Below are 15,726 nucleotides of genomic sequence, written 5' to 3'. Positions count from 1 at the left end.
GAACAGCGGGGAGGTGCTGCCGAAATTATGTCTCGAATAGGAGTAGAGCATGGAAACTAACCTCATCTACGCATCCGCAGGTGGGATTAGGACCTATCCTTACCTATTAGATAGTAGGAACACCATGTAGATGCAATTGATGGTTACATTACTCGCTGATACATATGTTAGAGGATGGATGACCGTTAGTGGATGTACATGGGCTGGAGAAGTCATAGTGATTGCACCATGGAATGGATGAACAAGACTGATGCTTTCTTGAACAGTGCATTTGGCAAGGCTGCAAAAGGACATTGCCTAGTTTTGTGTCCCTACAGCAAATGTGGAAATAGGAGGAGGGTAAACAAGGTAGAAATGGGTAAACATCTTGTGAAGAATGGATTTATGCCGGACTACACCCGGTGGGTCCACCATGGTGAAGCCCATCGTATGAGAGAGGAGGTGGTGAGACCACGGGTGAAGGCTTTGGATGCTGATGCCGGGGTAGCAGACATGTTAGAAGACTTTCACCAGGGACAGTTCGATGAGGGACATGAGAAGGAGGAGATGGAGGTAGCCGCACAGGCGTTCTACGACATGATGGACTCGGCATAGAAACCCGTTCACGATCGGTCAACGGTGTCTCAACTGGATGCCATTGGACGCTTAATGGGGTTGAAGTCCGAGTTAAACTTGAGTCAACCAGGCTTCGATAAGATGTTTGTCGTGATTGGCACCCTGCTTTTGGAGGGTCACATTCTGCCAAAGAGCATGTACGAGTCACAGAAACTCTTTCGTGCACTTAAGATGTCATATGAGCAGATACATGCTTGTTCGAAGTGCAGCATTTGATTGTGCAGCTCCTATATGAGGCACGGATGGGGGGGGGCGTGCAGAACCGTTGGTGCTATCCAATCGAGAGATGTCTGAAGACTCTTCACAAAAAATGTAGAAATAAAGCCAAAATTGAGGCTTCTATTGTAGAGGCATACATTCTAGAGGAGTAGTGATAGGTACTAGATCATGAAGTCTAGGTCTGGTGTAGATGCAGCTTTCATGGTGAGTCGGCAGTTAACAAGCCAGATCTTCGGATCTGTCTGGCCGTTGTACTTCTCGATGTTTGGAGCACGAAACTTCTAGGGCGTCAGCGCCGCCCGAATTTTGACCTCAAACGCGATTGGCCCAACCCACTCTAGGAAGTAGTCTTCCACATGGGGTCCGACTCTCAGGCATTCCTCAGATTTCTCCCATCCAACGAGTGGTCGAACTCGTTGTCTTGGTGGGAGGTATGCCCGTTATTGCCATCGTTACTGTTGCTTGCTAGATCATGGATGGGACTTTGACAGGGCCAAGGTTGTTGGCAACCACCTCTGCCCCCATGGGGTGGTTCTCGAGCCCCCAAGTGTTGTGGTGGCTGACTGCGCGAGGCCGAGGCATGGTTCGCTTCTAGGATCTGATCTGCTGCGGCTGCCATTAACTTCTAAATCCTCTGGAGTGCCTAGCGTCCTTGCTTGGTCGACGGCTGTGGCATGTCTGCCGCCTCCCTTAGTGCCTTGTCCAGGTCCTGGTTGGCTCTCGAGTACGGTGGCACTGCTCATAGGATGTCATTGTACGCCTGACATCCCCATGCCGCATTTTAAACTTGAATCTGTTGACGGAGTTGTCTATTTTCCTCCTCTAGCACATCATTGTGATTGAGCAATTGAGTCCGAGTCTCATGGTTGGTTTCATAGGGGACCTCATAGTCAAAGTCAAAATGGTCACAAGGTATCGATACAGGGAGCGCCACCCATTCTCCTTGCAAGGGACGTTGCGATCGAGAGTGTTGACGTAGCATTCGCGCAGATGCGAGAGGACGTTCTCCTCCTCCTCTGATTCAATAAGTTAAAGGAGCTGGTCACAACTATTGAGGAACCAAAAGAACCCACCAGGGTTGATTTGACCAGACGTGTCGGTGCTGAGCCTATTGAGGCCACCATCGGAAGCGGCCAATTTCTCCTACTCGGTGCCGCCCTCGTTGAGGCTACGTATGACCAGCCCGATGTGTCGTGTGCCGAAGTTGCCATCTCTACAAGCCCTGTTAGATTGGTCGGAGTTGTAGCCTCTTGATTCCTTGGTACAAGGTTCGGTGGGTACCACCGTGGCTTGTGGAAGCCAAATTGAGTAAGTCGACGCCACGTTCCTTAACCCGACTGGGAAGCCAGGGGGAATGTGGTCGGATAGTGATGATGAATTTGTCTCGGGGGCAGAGATCTTTCTAGAGCTAGAAAATCATGTCGAGCTCATGCTCTTGACCAGCTTTAGTGAGGACACGGCCGTGGTGGGTCAAGTGGTGGGCATGGCAAGCGGTCCTCCATCTACAGCCTCCTCCAATCCGGCGATGAACGCACGAACTGAGGGTGGCTCCTCCTCCTCCTACACAGATGATTTGGGTTCCTGCAGATGCAAGTTCCCGAGTTGATCGGTGATGAAGTCCAAGCTACTGAAGGTGATCTTCTCACTTGGCTGCATCTTCTCCGTGTCATCCAAGAACTTGTAGATGAGGCCTATCTAAAGCACAAATGGATCTGTATGCAAAAGTCCCATACCTGGCGCGCCAACTGTAGGATGAATTAGCTCCAGTAACACCTATCTGCTATTTGTGTAAGACAAATCAGATGGGTAGCACACAAGACATAGGGATTATACTGGTTCAGGCAAATGGTGCCCTATATCCAGTTTGAAGTAGCTTCTCTCTGTATTCATATGCTCGGTTACAGGGGCTGCTCCATGTAGCTATGCGCTGCAATGTAGAATATGGGATTCTAATCAGGAGGACCCTACCCCTCCTTATATAGTCCTAGGGTTAGGGTTACGGTAGATCCGATCGGCTAATAGATTGGCTTCCTAGTTTGCTACATGGAATGCGCAATAGAATGATTCTATCCTATCACCTTGATATGACGGCATCGGATATCCTTAGAATGAATTGATCTCCATGCTGGTGGAATCGCCTGGTCTTCATGGGCCTCATTCCTCGTCGTCTTCAGCCCGATCTATAGGCATGGGTCGAGTATATGGGCGGTGATGGTATTTGCCCATATATCCAATAATAATGAAACCATCCAGCTCTTGAAACAAAGAAATATCCACATCAGTCAACTCCTCGGTACTTGACTCTAGTTCGGGCAACACAAGAAAAATGTGAAACAAAGTTAAGACATGTTAGTACACTCAAAAAATTAGTTAGCTAGGTCATCAGTTGAACAAATTTAATAACCTCTATGCCGGAGTAGTCAGCTCGAATGAAGGTGTGATGGGATTGCGACCCTATGAGGTGGGGGGGTTTAATAGGCAACTTAAAACACTGTTTCTAAACTATGGCCTCTAATTTCAACCTTAGCAAAACCTATGCAATTAAGTAAACTATCTAAATGTGCAACTACGGTTTGGCAAGGTGTGTTGCTATCTCTATCGCAAAATAGTTATGCAACATAGGTTCCAATCCTATCAACTAAGTTAGGAAAGGTAAAGCACACAACCATGGTAACAATGTAAATGTGGATGCTTAAGAGCGGTAGAGATGCAAACTCCCGTCGATGATTCTGGTATTTTTACCGAGGTATCGAGAAGTGCGCAAGCTTTCCCCTAGTCCTCATTAGAGCCCCTTGCAAGGGCCAAGCTCCCGGTTGGGTAACTCCATGGATAGCACCGGGCCTTCCCATTGCGCAAGTGGGTCTCCGGAATGATTCTCTCGGATGCTCCCCGCTGTCTTCACTATCGAGCTTTTGGCCAAACTGCCGAGGGCCCCGTTTCCTCTGGTACACACTGGCACCACGGACGTGGTTGGTGTGGTCTCGCAAGACTTACAATCCCCGCCGAGTACAACAATGGTGTGTGCAAGCACCAAGAGCTTTTAGAGGTATGCAAACCTCACTAACACTAGGCCTAAACTTAGAGCTCCAGCGGTGGCCTAACTAACCTAAGCATTTTGCAAAGTACCTGCGCTAATCACTAAGTGATTCTTTAAGCACTTGTGGGGCAAGAGCACTACAATGGAGCGAAAACTCCCTAGATATGATCCTCAGCTCCTACACGCTCCAAATGGCCAGTTTGGGGTCATATTTATAGCCTCGACGAATGGCTAGCCGTTGGAAGCTTGGAAGGCTTCACTGCATACAGTTGGACCGTCTGGGCTTCAACCAACGGACTATATGTGTCAGGTCTGACACTTTTTTGCAGGATCGTCGGACGGTCCAACGCCCTTCCTCGGGCTAAGTTTGATGCCTTTTTCCCTCTATGGAACCTCTCTGTTGCCCTTCGGGTCAAGTATCAGTTGGTCCGATGCTTGGACTATTCACCAGGTCCGCGCCTTCTTTGTTGCCTATTCTGAGTGAACAGTGTGAGCATGCCATCTGACGCATGCACCTGGCTGAGTCTAACGCTCCCGCGATTGCCCTGGCTTAGGGTTTGCTCTCAGTCATATGGTCCGATGCAAGTAGGGTCCGATGCCCTCTCTTGGTCCGACGCCTTGCTGCTCTCTTGTTGAGTTTGATTCTTCATGATCTTTGCATCTGGCTTGATTCTATCTTCGTGCCTTGGACTTTTGCATATCTTTTAGGTCTTCAACTTAGCTTCTAATGTCTAGCTTGAGGTGTTGATCATCCGGATCATCATTTTGCCTAAGTCCAAGCCACTTTTGCACCCTTGAAACTATTTCCAAAAACACTAGCAAATGATGTTAGTCTAAATGGTCATGTTGATCATCAAACACCAAAATCCAAACTAAATGGGCCAAGTGTCCTTTTTCCTTACAAGGTGCATATGTAATAAACGACATAGAACCTGTATTTACCATTGCCAAAGGGCTACATTCCTATCGAATTGGCCTCATTTATAGTGAACCCGAAATTCCAAAATTTGATACTACTTGCTTTTTTTCTTATACTTCTCGAAGGCTCTATGCAACAAATAATATAATGAATATAATTAGATCGAATCTAATAAAAAGGGTATATTTGGCACAATGTAGTGATCACCTCATCTTACTTATTCAGTGTGTCTTTGAAGGGTTGGATATGCTTTTGTTTACTCCTTTGCGAGTAAAAAATTGTGAGACAGCGTTTCTCTAGGTTGTGTAAAGAAGGAAAAAATGACTAATGCATTTACAGCGTCACCATTCAAATTAGGCTCAACCTTAACATATTTACCAAAACTAGGGACGTATTGGGGACCACGTACATGCAGCTGTAGGGTATTGCTATCTCCTATCATCATCTTTGAGAGCACATGTCATCATCTTGACTGTTACTATCACTATCATCAGATAGGAAGGCACCCACTAAAGGAGCAAGACAAGCAATAGCCTCTGCCTCTCTCAAAGTTTGGTGCTCACCATTTTTTCGAAGTTTGGTTGAAAGTTTAGCAATCCGATTGAGAATTAGTTCTTTTATTTGTATTCTACGCTCAATCACTAGCTGGGCCGAAAGGTGTGTTTTTCTTGTGGGTGTGTAAGCCTTATGGCTTTGGTTTGTATTCGGATTATCAGTTGTACCATCTACGGGTGGTAGAGGCTGGAACTTTGTTCCCTTATCTAAAAATACCGAATAATCGTAGGCCGCATTTCAAAGTAGTAAATTGAATACAGCATCATATTTTCTTGCCTGGCCAGACAATATAATTTGGATACGCGGATATATAAGTAGTTCAGTATTTGGCTAGTGTTGTGGGACTAGCTAGCAGTTATGTACATCAATGGTGTCTGCTGGATCTCCAGTCGATAGCAGCACACTTGCAGTGAAATTGAACTGCACCGGCCTGCTGGTGATGCCGGCGTGCAGCAGCAGCGCCCACAAGAGCGTGATGAGCTCCCCGCCACGCTGTAGGGCCTCGATATGGCCCTTGACACTGTCGGAAGGCGCGAGGTAGAGCAGCATCTCCGACCAGAAGTCGGAGAGGAGCCCCCACACGGCGTCTTGGCCTCCGGCCTCTCCTCGTCCTTGTGATCTCTGCCGCCTTTCATCCGCAGCCTCCACCAGCTGCCTTCCAAGCCTCGAGCCTTTGTCCAGCACCTCGTGGAAGTTCTTGCCGCAGAACGTGTCGACCAGCTGCTGGCACACGCAGGACGAGTCACCAGACACGTCACCGCTGCACTTGGCCGACCACGCGTCCTCGATGCCCTGCTTCACGGCCTGGTAGCGGCGAGTGGTCCATGCAGGATTGTCCGGCAGCAGGTCCGGAGCCTCGGCGACCAGGTACGCACAGTAGCGCGACAAGCTACAGGCGACGACCTTGCTGCTGCTGACCACCGGCGACGGCGTCGAGGGAGAACCGGGAGAATCAGAATCCTCTGAGGAGCATTTGAGGTCGAAGAGGGTCGTGGCGATGTGCCACACAAGGATAGCATCCGTGGTGGTGGTGAGCACGCCACCGCCGGCTTCACGGCACGCCCATGTGATGTCACAACCAACACGGTCGAAACCGTGGTGCCTTATCGCTGACGTCCCGTCGCTCACCTGGCCGCCGCCACGCCGGAAGGACTTGAGGATGGCCTCCTTCACCTCGGGAGGAACCTTGATCGAGTCCCCGAGGTGATCGATACTTCTCCGTTGGATGATGCAGAAGCCCAGCAGCCGTCTGGCTCTGAGAGTGACGCGGCGAGCCCAAGGCTGCTGCATGCAACGGAGGCGTGCTGGCTTTAGCTGCAGCAGCAGCTGGACCTGCCGGATCTCATCCTTCCAAAACTTTCGAGCCTTCCATTTGAGCAGACACGCGTAGAATCTCTTGGCGCAGTGGTGCCGGGACCTGACCAGGTGGCCAATGATGCTGATCTTGGTCCAGTTGGAGCGCACGCTGTTGACCATCTCCCAGATCTCCAAGACCGCATTCAACAGCGTCAGGGCAAGGCCAAGAATGATAGAGGGTACGAGTCCTTGTCCACGTCAGGGCACCCCAACTCTGATTTGAACGGCATGGGCGAGGACACCATCGCTACTGGCACTAGGATGAGTAGTGCTAAGAAGAGAAGCGCGGGGATGATGGCGAAGGAGAAGATGAAGTGGAGAGCCGCGGCCGTGGTGCCCAGGGAGGCCACGGGGAGAGGCGAGTGGAAGAAGTCGCTGGCGAACGAGAGCTCGGTGGCGATCACACTGAAGATCCTCCCGTGGTCGTCCTCCGGGCCGAGCAGCCCGTCACGGACGAAGCGGAACGCCCAGCTGGAGCCGGCCTCCGCGGCGAGCCGGCAGGCCCGTCCCATGGGGGAGGGCAGGCAGTGCGACGCCCGGGGGCCCATGGCACTAGGGGCCCATGAGTATACGTATATGTAGTACATGTATTTGGCTCCATACGGTCACGTCGAGTTTCAGTCTGCGGCTCTGCGCGGCAACCCTTTCTTATTCGCGACTCTGCGTCAAAGCATGCGTGCTGTTGCGCCGCGGCGGCTGTTCCGGCGTTCCCAAATCCTGAAATCCCGATTTCCGTAATCTGGAATCCCGTGATCCCAGCAGGCGCCCACTAACCCAGCTGCGCTACAGTTCCTTCATCCCTGTCCCCGACTCTCTGCGGTAAGTGATTATGGTTTCAGTTCATCAGTATTTATTGTTTGTTCGATCTGAAAACTTCAGTTTCTTTTTTACCTTGCAATCCAATACATACAGGCATCAAGCGATAGTGCAGCGAATTGTTGATCTATTAGTTTAATTATTTAATTCATCAAGGAACTTATGGACATGCCACAGGCAGCAGGCTGCCCATAATTTGTTTTAAATTTTAAGTCATTTCATGGATTTCACCGTTCTTTAAGCTTCTTTGATGTATTGTCGTTTTTTAACAAACTATATTTTGCGAGTTAACTCTTATTACCAGTAGTACTATATAGTTCAATCTCGTGATATTAAAATATTAGATTGCCGGGACTTCATTGTCTTGTTTGCCCAAGGGCCCTAGAAATTGTTGGGACGGCCCTGCGAGCCGGTACCCGGCGAACCGCCGGCGCAGGCACTTGAACAGGGCGAAGGAGAGGCAGAGATCCCTGTGCTCCTTCTGCACAAGAACACGGCCGTCGCCACGGTCATGGGCTGGTGATGATGATGATGACTTCCAGACCCGGTCCAGCGTCACCAGTGGGCTCCCTTCGTCTTGCAGCGCCGAAAGCTTCACACGGTACCCTACCGGGCTCTCCACCACGTCCTGGTCCCTTTCCCCCGTCACGATGAGTCGTGGTACTGCTGCTGGTGCTGGTGCTGCCGTGGCCTCACCCTCAAGGCAGCCGCCTTCCCGGAGCTGCAGCATGTAGCCATCGATGAGTTGCACGTTGCGGCCGAGCACCATGGAGGACGTCGCTCGCTGGAAGGCGCCGAACCTGAGCAACGTCCTGACAGCACCGAGGAACCATACCGGCGCAATAAGCAACATCACGACTAGCGGCAGCCAAGCGCAAGGCTTGCTGTCCATGGACAGCACTGTGGGCTTGCCGAATTTGTATACGTTGTAGACGACAAGCCCAGCCACCCAGAACATGTTGATGACGTGATCCGTGGACGGCCGGATCTTGAGTCCATTGACGTCGTCGTCGCTGGCCGCGGGCGAGGCGACCGCGGCCACGGCCATGGCTGCCATGTCGGCCTTGGCCCTGGTGAACTGGACGAGGACAACCAGGACCATCACGAGAATGCTCGTGGGTACGTGCTCCACGGATGGGGTGTAGGAGGTCAGCATGGACAGGGTGTAGGTCATGAGCGGGAAGTAGGCCGCGGAAACACCCCAGAGCAGCAAGCGGAGCACCGGCTGACCGCTTCGGCGCTGCCGCCTGCTGAGGCACATCAGCAGCAGGGCATGGAAGGCCACCACTACGAGTAGAATGGTGGCTTTGATTTCTAGTTTGCTTATCTTACTAGTAATCCTACTCATAGTCATAGTGAACAGAGCGCTTGGAAAGTTGGAATTATGTTGTTATACTCTTAGTATATTGGAGAAGACGACCATGGATGGAGTGGAGGATACGGATTGCCTGGTATATATAACGCAGGCACATCGTTTTTATATACTCAGCAAAAGCTATAAGCAAAAAATGTTTTCCTGTATTATTGTGTGAAGAAACACATAGATGATCTGGTGCACACTCTAATCAACCTAACAAGAAACAAAGAACCTGCAGTGGGGATCAGACTTAGTTGGGTCGTGGGTCACTTAGATAACGACACCAGTAATTGGTTTAGTGGATGTGGCCGAGGTTGTGGACGACGCTGCTGGTGGTGCTGACAATGTTTCCACTCATAAGAGAATAAAATGACGGATGTGAAAGATAGAATGGTATTGAGTCACTACGGGATACTGTGTATTTACCGAGTGTGAGTAACACTCGGCAAATAGTGATACACACTCAAACTCTTTACCGAGTGCCACACTCGGTAAAGTGGACTCGGCAAACAACGACTCGGTGAGGTTATTTTACCGAGTGTCTAATATCGGCGCACTCGGAGAAGAGAGTTACCGAGTGCTACAACGACACTCGGTAAACAACTATGACTTGACGGTCGTCAGCCTCCAAACTGACCGTTAACGGCGACGTTTACCAAGTGTCACTAGCACTACTCGGTAAATAAATTAGCATTTCGTGATTAAAACAATTCCGCAAATAAATTTTTTGAATAATGTTTACCGAGTGTAACTCCTAACACTCGGTAAAAGAATAACCATTTTCGTGATTAAAACAATTCCGCAAATAAACTTCAGGAATAATGTTTACCGAGTGTTCCCACTCGATAAAAAGTAGTCAAATATTTCCGAGTGGGGACGCGGCACTCGGTACAAAATGACACACTTGGCAAAATTCACAGAATCAGAACCACTTTGGTTAGTTCGCTGTTTTACCGAGTGCTACACTCGGTAAAACTGACAGAATCTCTGTTTTACCGAGTGCTACACTCGGTAAAATATATCCACAGATTTTTTTTTTGTTTGTTTCAGTTCATATCCAGTCACAATAAGCAACAAAATCATAGGAAATTATAATAATATGACAGATAGGCAATATATATCACATATATGTCCACAAATGTCACATCCACTCACAATAACCAACATATGTCGACAAGCACCATGCAAAGTCCACAAACACCATCAACATATGTCCAAAGTCCACAAAGTTCAACCAAGTCCACAGTTCAACATAAAAACCTATTAAACAAGGTCGGATGGCCTGTCACATGGTCGGAGGCCTGCGGAGAAACGGAGTCAAGTCCAGGTCTTGATCACCCTGCATATCGTTGTTCGATCTAGCTGTAGAAGGTCCCTAGAATGAGATTGCACATGTGAGTTATCTAGATCAAAGCAAATTCTAAGGTCTAAGCTATGGTAGGTCAAACTAAGGTATAAGTCGAAGGTAGCTCTATATGACACGAAAGTGAAGAGTGCATCTAAGTGACTCACAGGAGTGCCATCGCGCGGAGGTGGAGGCACCAACGGTATCATCGGCGGCGGCGGAGGCGGTGGAGGCTGGCCCATGCTCTGAGAAAAACGGGCCATGTACTCGTACCAGTCCTTGTGCGCCTGCTGGAAGGCCTCAAGCTGGGCCTGCACTCACGCCCTCTCCTGTGCAACTCGGCCTGGTGCGACAGCTCGAGGGCCTGAAGCTGGCTCTGTGAGGCCTGCTGTGACTCCTACAGGGCTTCAATCTGGGCCTACAATTATTTATCACATAGTTAGAATGCAAATAAAGAACGAGTAGAAAATGAATGGACAACGAATGCAACAGAACTAACCTGGAGTGCTACCACCTGGGGCTATGAGCGTGGGCGTATGGCTGGACTCGAACTCATGCTCCGGGCTCTAATCTGGGCGAGTGTCTGAGTGTTGGCCGTGTCTATGGTGCTGTTGACCATATAGTGCCGCCCGTGTGGCTTACCTGGTCCCAACCTCATGACGATGTCACCCTCGAGGTCAGCGCTGCTCGGATCAAATTTTGACCCATGGATCTCTCTCGCCATCGCCGTGTACTCGCTGAGGCGCCTATGCACGCTCGGGTTGCTGTATGCCTCGGGCGGGTCCTCCGGGTTGTAGACAAGGTCGGGGTCCTTTGCCTTGCCCTTGTGTGCCAAGGCATATGCCTTGAACGAGGCGCACTCCTGGCCGGGGTGGAACCGCGTCTGCAAGAAGAAGCACAACAATAAGATATTATGCATTCAGAAGTTAGCATAGCAACAACGAATGAAATCCGCGTACATATCTGGCTGCATATTCCTTGAGGGTAGTGGGTCCTTGTTTGTGCGAGGAACCCTGCATCATCGCATGGCAACGTGAGCGTACGGTGTGATATTGCTCGTACTCCTCACTCAACCACTTGTCCACAATGGCCTCCCAGCAGTTGTCCATCCCCGCACACCAAGCAGGAGGCACCTGCACGTACACGAGCACATGACAAATCATAAATCAATTTCAGTGCAATTAATCGCAGACGATGTAATCTCATGTTTCTCCTGAATAAGATGCATCCGTTCGACAAGCATGTATCTGCTCGTACGACATCTTGAGTGCACGAAGGATTTTATTTGACTCATACGTGTTCTTTGGCGGAACGTGATCATCCGGAAGTAGGGTGCCAACTACTGTCAACAGTTGATCGAAGGATTCTCTACTCCAGCTAAACTGGAACTTCACAGCCATTAGACGTGCAATGGCATCCAGTTTAGAAACATTGGTTTGCCCGTGAAGGGGTTGTTGTGCCGCATCCAACATGGCGTAAAATGCCTTTGCAGTTTGCTCTCGCTCCTGCTCTGCACTTCCTTCATCGAAAGCCATGTCATGGTCATTTAACATTTCTGCCACCCCGCTTCAGAATCAAACTCCTCGATCCGTTGTCTCACGACCTCTTCTCTCACACGATGGCGTTCACCATGCATGGTCCACCGGGTATAGTTCTCTACAAATCCATTGTTGACAAGATCTTTAGTCATCTCCTCATATGTTTCATTGCCTTGTTCTTACACTTCCTACAGGGACACCAGGCATGTCGCCGTTCGTTTGCAAATGCCTTCGTCATGAAATCATTGGCCTTCTCAATCCATTCATTTGTGTATTGACCCCTCTTCTGATAGCCCGTGTACATCCACTGACGGTCATCCATCCTAACATATAGACGATATTGCAGTTTAGAGCAATAGAGTAGTAGTGCTAGAGAAAAACCATATGAGATGATAAAGAGACATTCATGTTCTTGGTCGATTCACATAGAAGATGTTTGCTAGATTGGATGATGAGATTTTACCTAAGGTTGAAAGGCCGCTATGTCACTTGTAGATGGAGGAATACATGGAACCAATTTTTTTGTAGCCACAAACATCACTAGCAAGATTTGTTCAAAAAGATTGTACAGTATATATTATTTCTCTCCTGCTTCACAACCATCAAGGCTATTGTGCAGGCATCACTATCAAAAAGATTTGTTCATATGGTCTCGTAGCCCATCATTTTGTTCAAAAAGATTTGTACAGTATATATTATTTCTCTCCGTGCTTCACAACCATCAAGGCTATTGTGTATACATCACTATCAATAATCAAAATCACAGGCTAACTGTGGTCCTCTGTAGTTACCTCCAGTGTATTCTCTAATAGCATAAATTAATTTCTTGTTTTGGACCCTTTTCTCATATCAGTATGTTTTTACAATGTTTAGTTCATCTAACATCATTACCTAGCTGTCTAGCAAGAGACTGGCATAGACATATAATGCAATTCAGCTATATAATCCATTCATAACTGTATTTTGACAAATAACCTATTTACTCCATACAAGAACTGAAAGAACCATTATTCATCTTTTTTCAGACAATGAAGAATGGAGATGACAACCCATTGGTAGTTAATATTTCTTCTCTAGAAAATGCAATGACATTGTATGAAAAACAAAATTGACCAACTGCTGAAGAAGGTACAAGCATGGGATACCTCGTGCTACTCATTGCTAGATGTTGCAACTGTAAATGACCTGAATATGAAGACTGGGATTCCATGGTTCATGTGTTCAAAGTAAACATTTGAAGTTTACAAATATAGTTCATAAACATTCGTCTCTATCCATCAGATTAAATAGAGCTATCTATCATCCACATTGCAGAATTATGAAAATTCAGTTTGTATCTACAAATGTTACATGTCCAGTTTGTATCTACAAATGCCTTTATCCTAAGGCCAGCACTTCAGTCAGTTCTTCCATACAATCAAACTTTTAACCCTCAACACCATACTACCTACATATGTCTGGCTTGTACATATGTCCTTTTGTCTTGGTTAGTTGTTGCAGTGGCTGCCATAGTGTGGTAATGTTTTCTAGTCAATATTTATTATCTGCAATATAGTGACTATATGGAAGCTGCCAAGAAGCTCCAGTCTTATTTCATCAGCCTGCAGCGTGAGGATCAGCCAACTCCAGAAGAGATGCTTCGGAAGGTATATTTCACTTCATCTTCTTATATAGTTATAAGAGTGCATTAAGGAGGGTGGTTAAATTGAAGTGGGGACTGGTTACGGAGAATTACTACAAGTTTTCATTGCTAGGAGTATTCACTTTTCACATGTTTCGATGAGCCCAAATAATCTTTTGTGGTTGGCGCTATCCTTAGGAAAGCTCACTCTAAATTTCACCTATTGCTACTTGCTACAGGCAGTTTGTTACATTCAGTATAAACTTCATTACAAAGGCTCCTTGATCCTATTCTCGCATCACCTCTTTTTGTTACATAAAGATAACTATGTAACCCAGCAAAATTTGACACTGAATGTAGTGGAAATTGGAATATTTTTGTTATTTTCTGATTAACTTGTGTACTGAATAGGATGTCTTTTAACTCAAAATTAAAGTGTTTATTATTGAAAGAACTGATAGCCTGGCTGAATCCTCACTTCTAGAAAACAATGTTCCCAATGGAGTTTTCAAGTACATTCATACACCTGTGCACATGAAATTTTCATGCAATCAGTTTCTGTAAAAATGCCTTGGTAGTAGTTGAGACTGAGAGAATCACATATGCATAGTTGCCGGTCTTAATTAGGATACCTACCCACCCAATATCTCTCATCTTGTTCACATGTTTGGTTTTGCACTGCACAGGAGATTACGACAACGGAGAAGAACTGAAGACCAAGTCTGAGCTTATACCGTGGCAGCGGCGGTGGAGGACACGCAGGGGCGGCAGGGACGGGGGGGGAGGAGAGGGACGCGGCGGCGGAAGACAGCGGTGAGGGCGAGGGGTGGGGGACCGCCGGGGGGCAGGTGGTGGGGAGGCCGCAGGACGACAGAGGGAGGGCTGATGGACGACGGCGTGGAGGGGAAGGAGGGCGGCGCCGCCCCCCCCCCCCCCGCCCTCTTCGCCGGTGGCGAGGCGCGGCGACGGCGGGGGGATCGGAGGCGCAGCGTCGGCATGGAGAGCGCGGGCGCGGGCGCGGGGGGAGGCGGGGTGCAAGTGCGGGGGACGGCGGGGAGGCGCCGGCGCAGGGGAGGCGGGGTGGGCGGCGGGGTGTGCGTGTGTGTGTGTGTGTCTGTGCACGATTTGAGGGAGAAACGGCTAAGTGTTCAATGCTTCTGTTTACCGAGTGCCGATATACGGCCTTGGTAAACTCAAGCACCGCAGCCCAATGACATGTGGGCCTGGTACATGTTTACCGAGTGCCCAGATCTACGGCACTCGGTAAACAGAAGCACTGCAGCCCAATGACATGTGGGCCTGGTACATGTTTACCGAGTGCCCAGATCTACGGCACTCGGTAAACAGAAGCATGGCAGCCCACTGTGGCAGACAGGTGGGCCGTGGCTAACCTTTACCGAGTGTTTGAGGTCACATCGGTAAAAGTATCCATTATTTCATGCAAAACAAAAAAGAAAAATGCCAATTTAATCCTAAAATTCACCAAACTTTCACATGAACTATTTCATGTCATCTATTTACTATCTAAAAAAATTCCAAGTTCAAATCATAATGTTGAATTTCACTCTTAATAGAAATCCTACTCGTCATTGTGAATGTTTAGCGTTCTTTGGGAGATGTACCGGTTCGGCAGCGACGAATGTAAAAATACTTCCGAAACGTTATGAAAATTTTTCTATAACATAGATGTATGCTTCAATGTTAATTCTTCCAATCTCGTGATTTATCGAGTTCAATTTTAATTATTACAATTAATTTACACGATATGTACTAATTTTCTAAAGAATGAAAATTTTGTGAAATATAGTAATAAATCGAAATAAACACCATATTTTGGAATGGAGTACTAAATATCATATGTGGATAGAGGAAAAAGAATGAAGGGAGAAACAAGAAATTTGGTTGAATTTTACCGAGTGTTGCGCCAATACACTCGGTAAAAGATAGTGTTTACCGAGTGTTGTGCACTTACACTGGTAAAACTTTATTATTACCGAGTGCAAATAATTATACACTCGGTAAACATGTCATGCCGTGACGCCGTTTGGCGCTCGGATGCTATCCTAGGTGACGTGGCACCTCAATACGAGTGGCTGTTTCTACCGAGTGCGCCCCTTTGGTAAACTTGTAGTTTTACCGAGTGTCTGAAGTTACCGAGTGTGCTGACTCGGTAAAGCGGTCGACTACCGGGTGTTTATGTTTTCTGAGTGTTGGCACTCGGTAAGTACTGTTTTCGAGTGCCCCCACTTTGACACTCGGTAACTGTCGGGGCACTCGGTAACTGTCGGGGCACTCGGTAACTACACAGTCTCCGGTAGTGTAGTGAGTGTATTAGGATTTCTGCAAGT

The 15,726-nt window shown here is 48.0% G+C and overlaps 1 pseudogene; it reads right to left on the bottom strand.

Moving 5' to 3' along the window:
- Positions 1-5,644: 5,644 nt before the first annotated feature.
- Positions 5,645-8,947, bottom strand: LOC136534489 (uncharacterized; annotated as a pseudogene).
- Positions 8,948-15,726: the final 6,779 nt, after the last annotated feature.

The sequence above is a fragment of the Miscanthus floridulus genome, unplaced genomic scaffold (genome assembly GCF_019320115.1).
Source record: "Miscanthus floridulus cultivar M001 unplaced genomic scaffold, ASM1932011v1 os_1983, whole genome shotgun sequence".
Taxonomy (NCBI): Eukaryota; Viridiplantae; Streptophyta; class Magnoliopsida; order Poales; family Poaceae; genus Miscanthus; species Miscanthus floridulus.
Note: the sequence above shows the minus strand (reverse complement) of the source record. Positions and strands in the feature narration are given on the sequence as shown.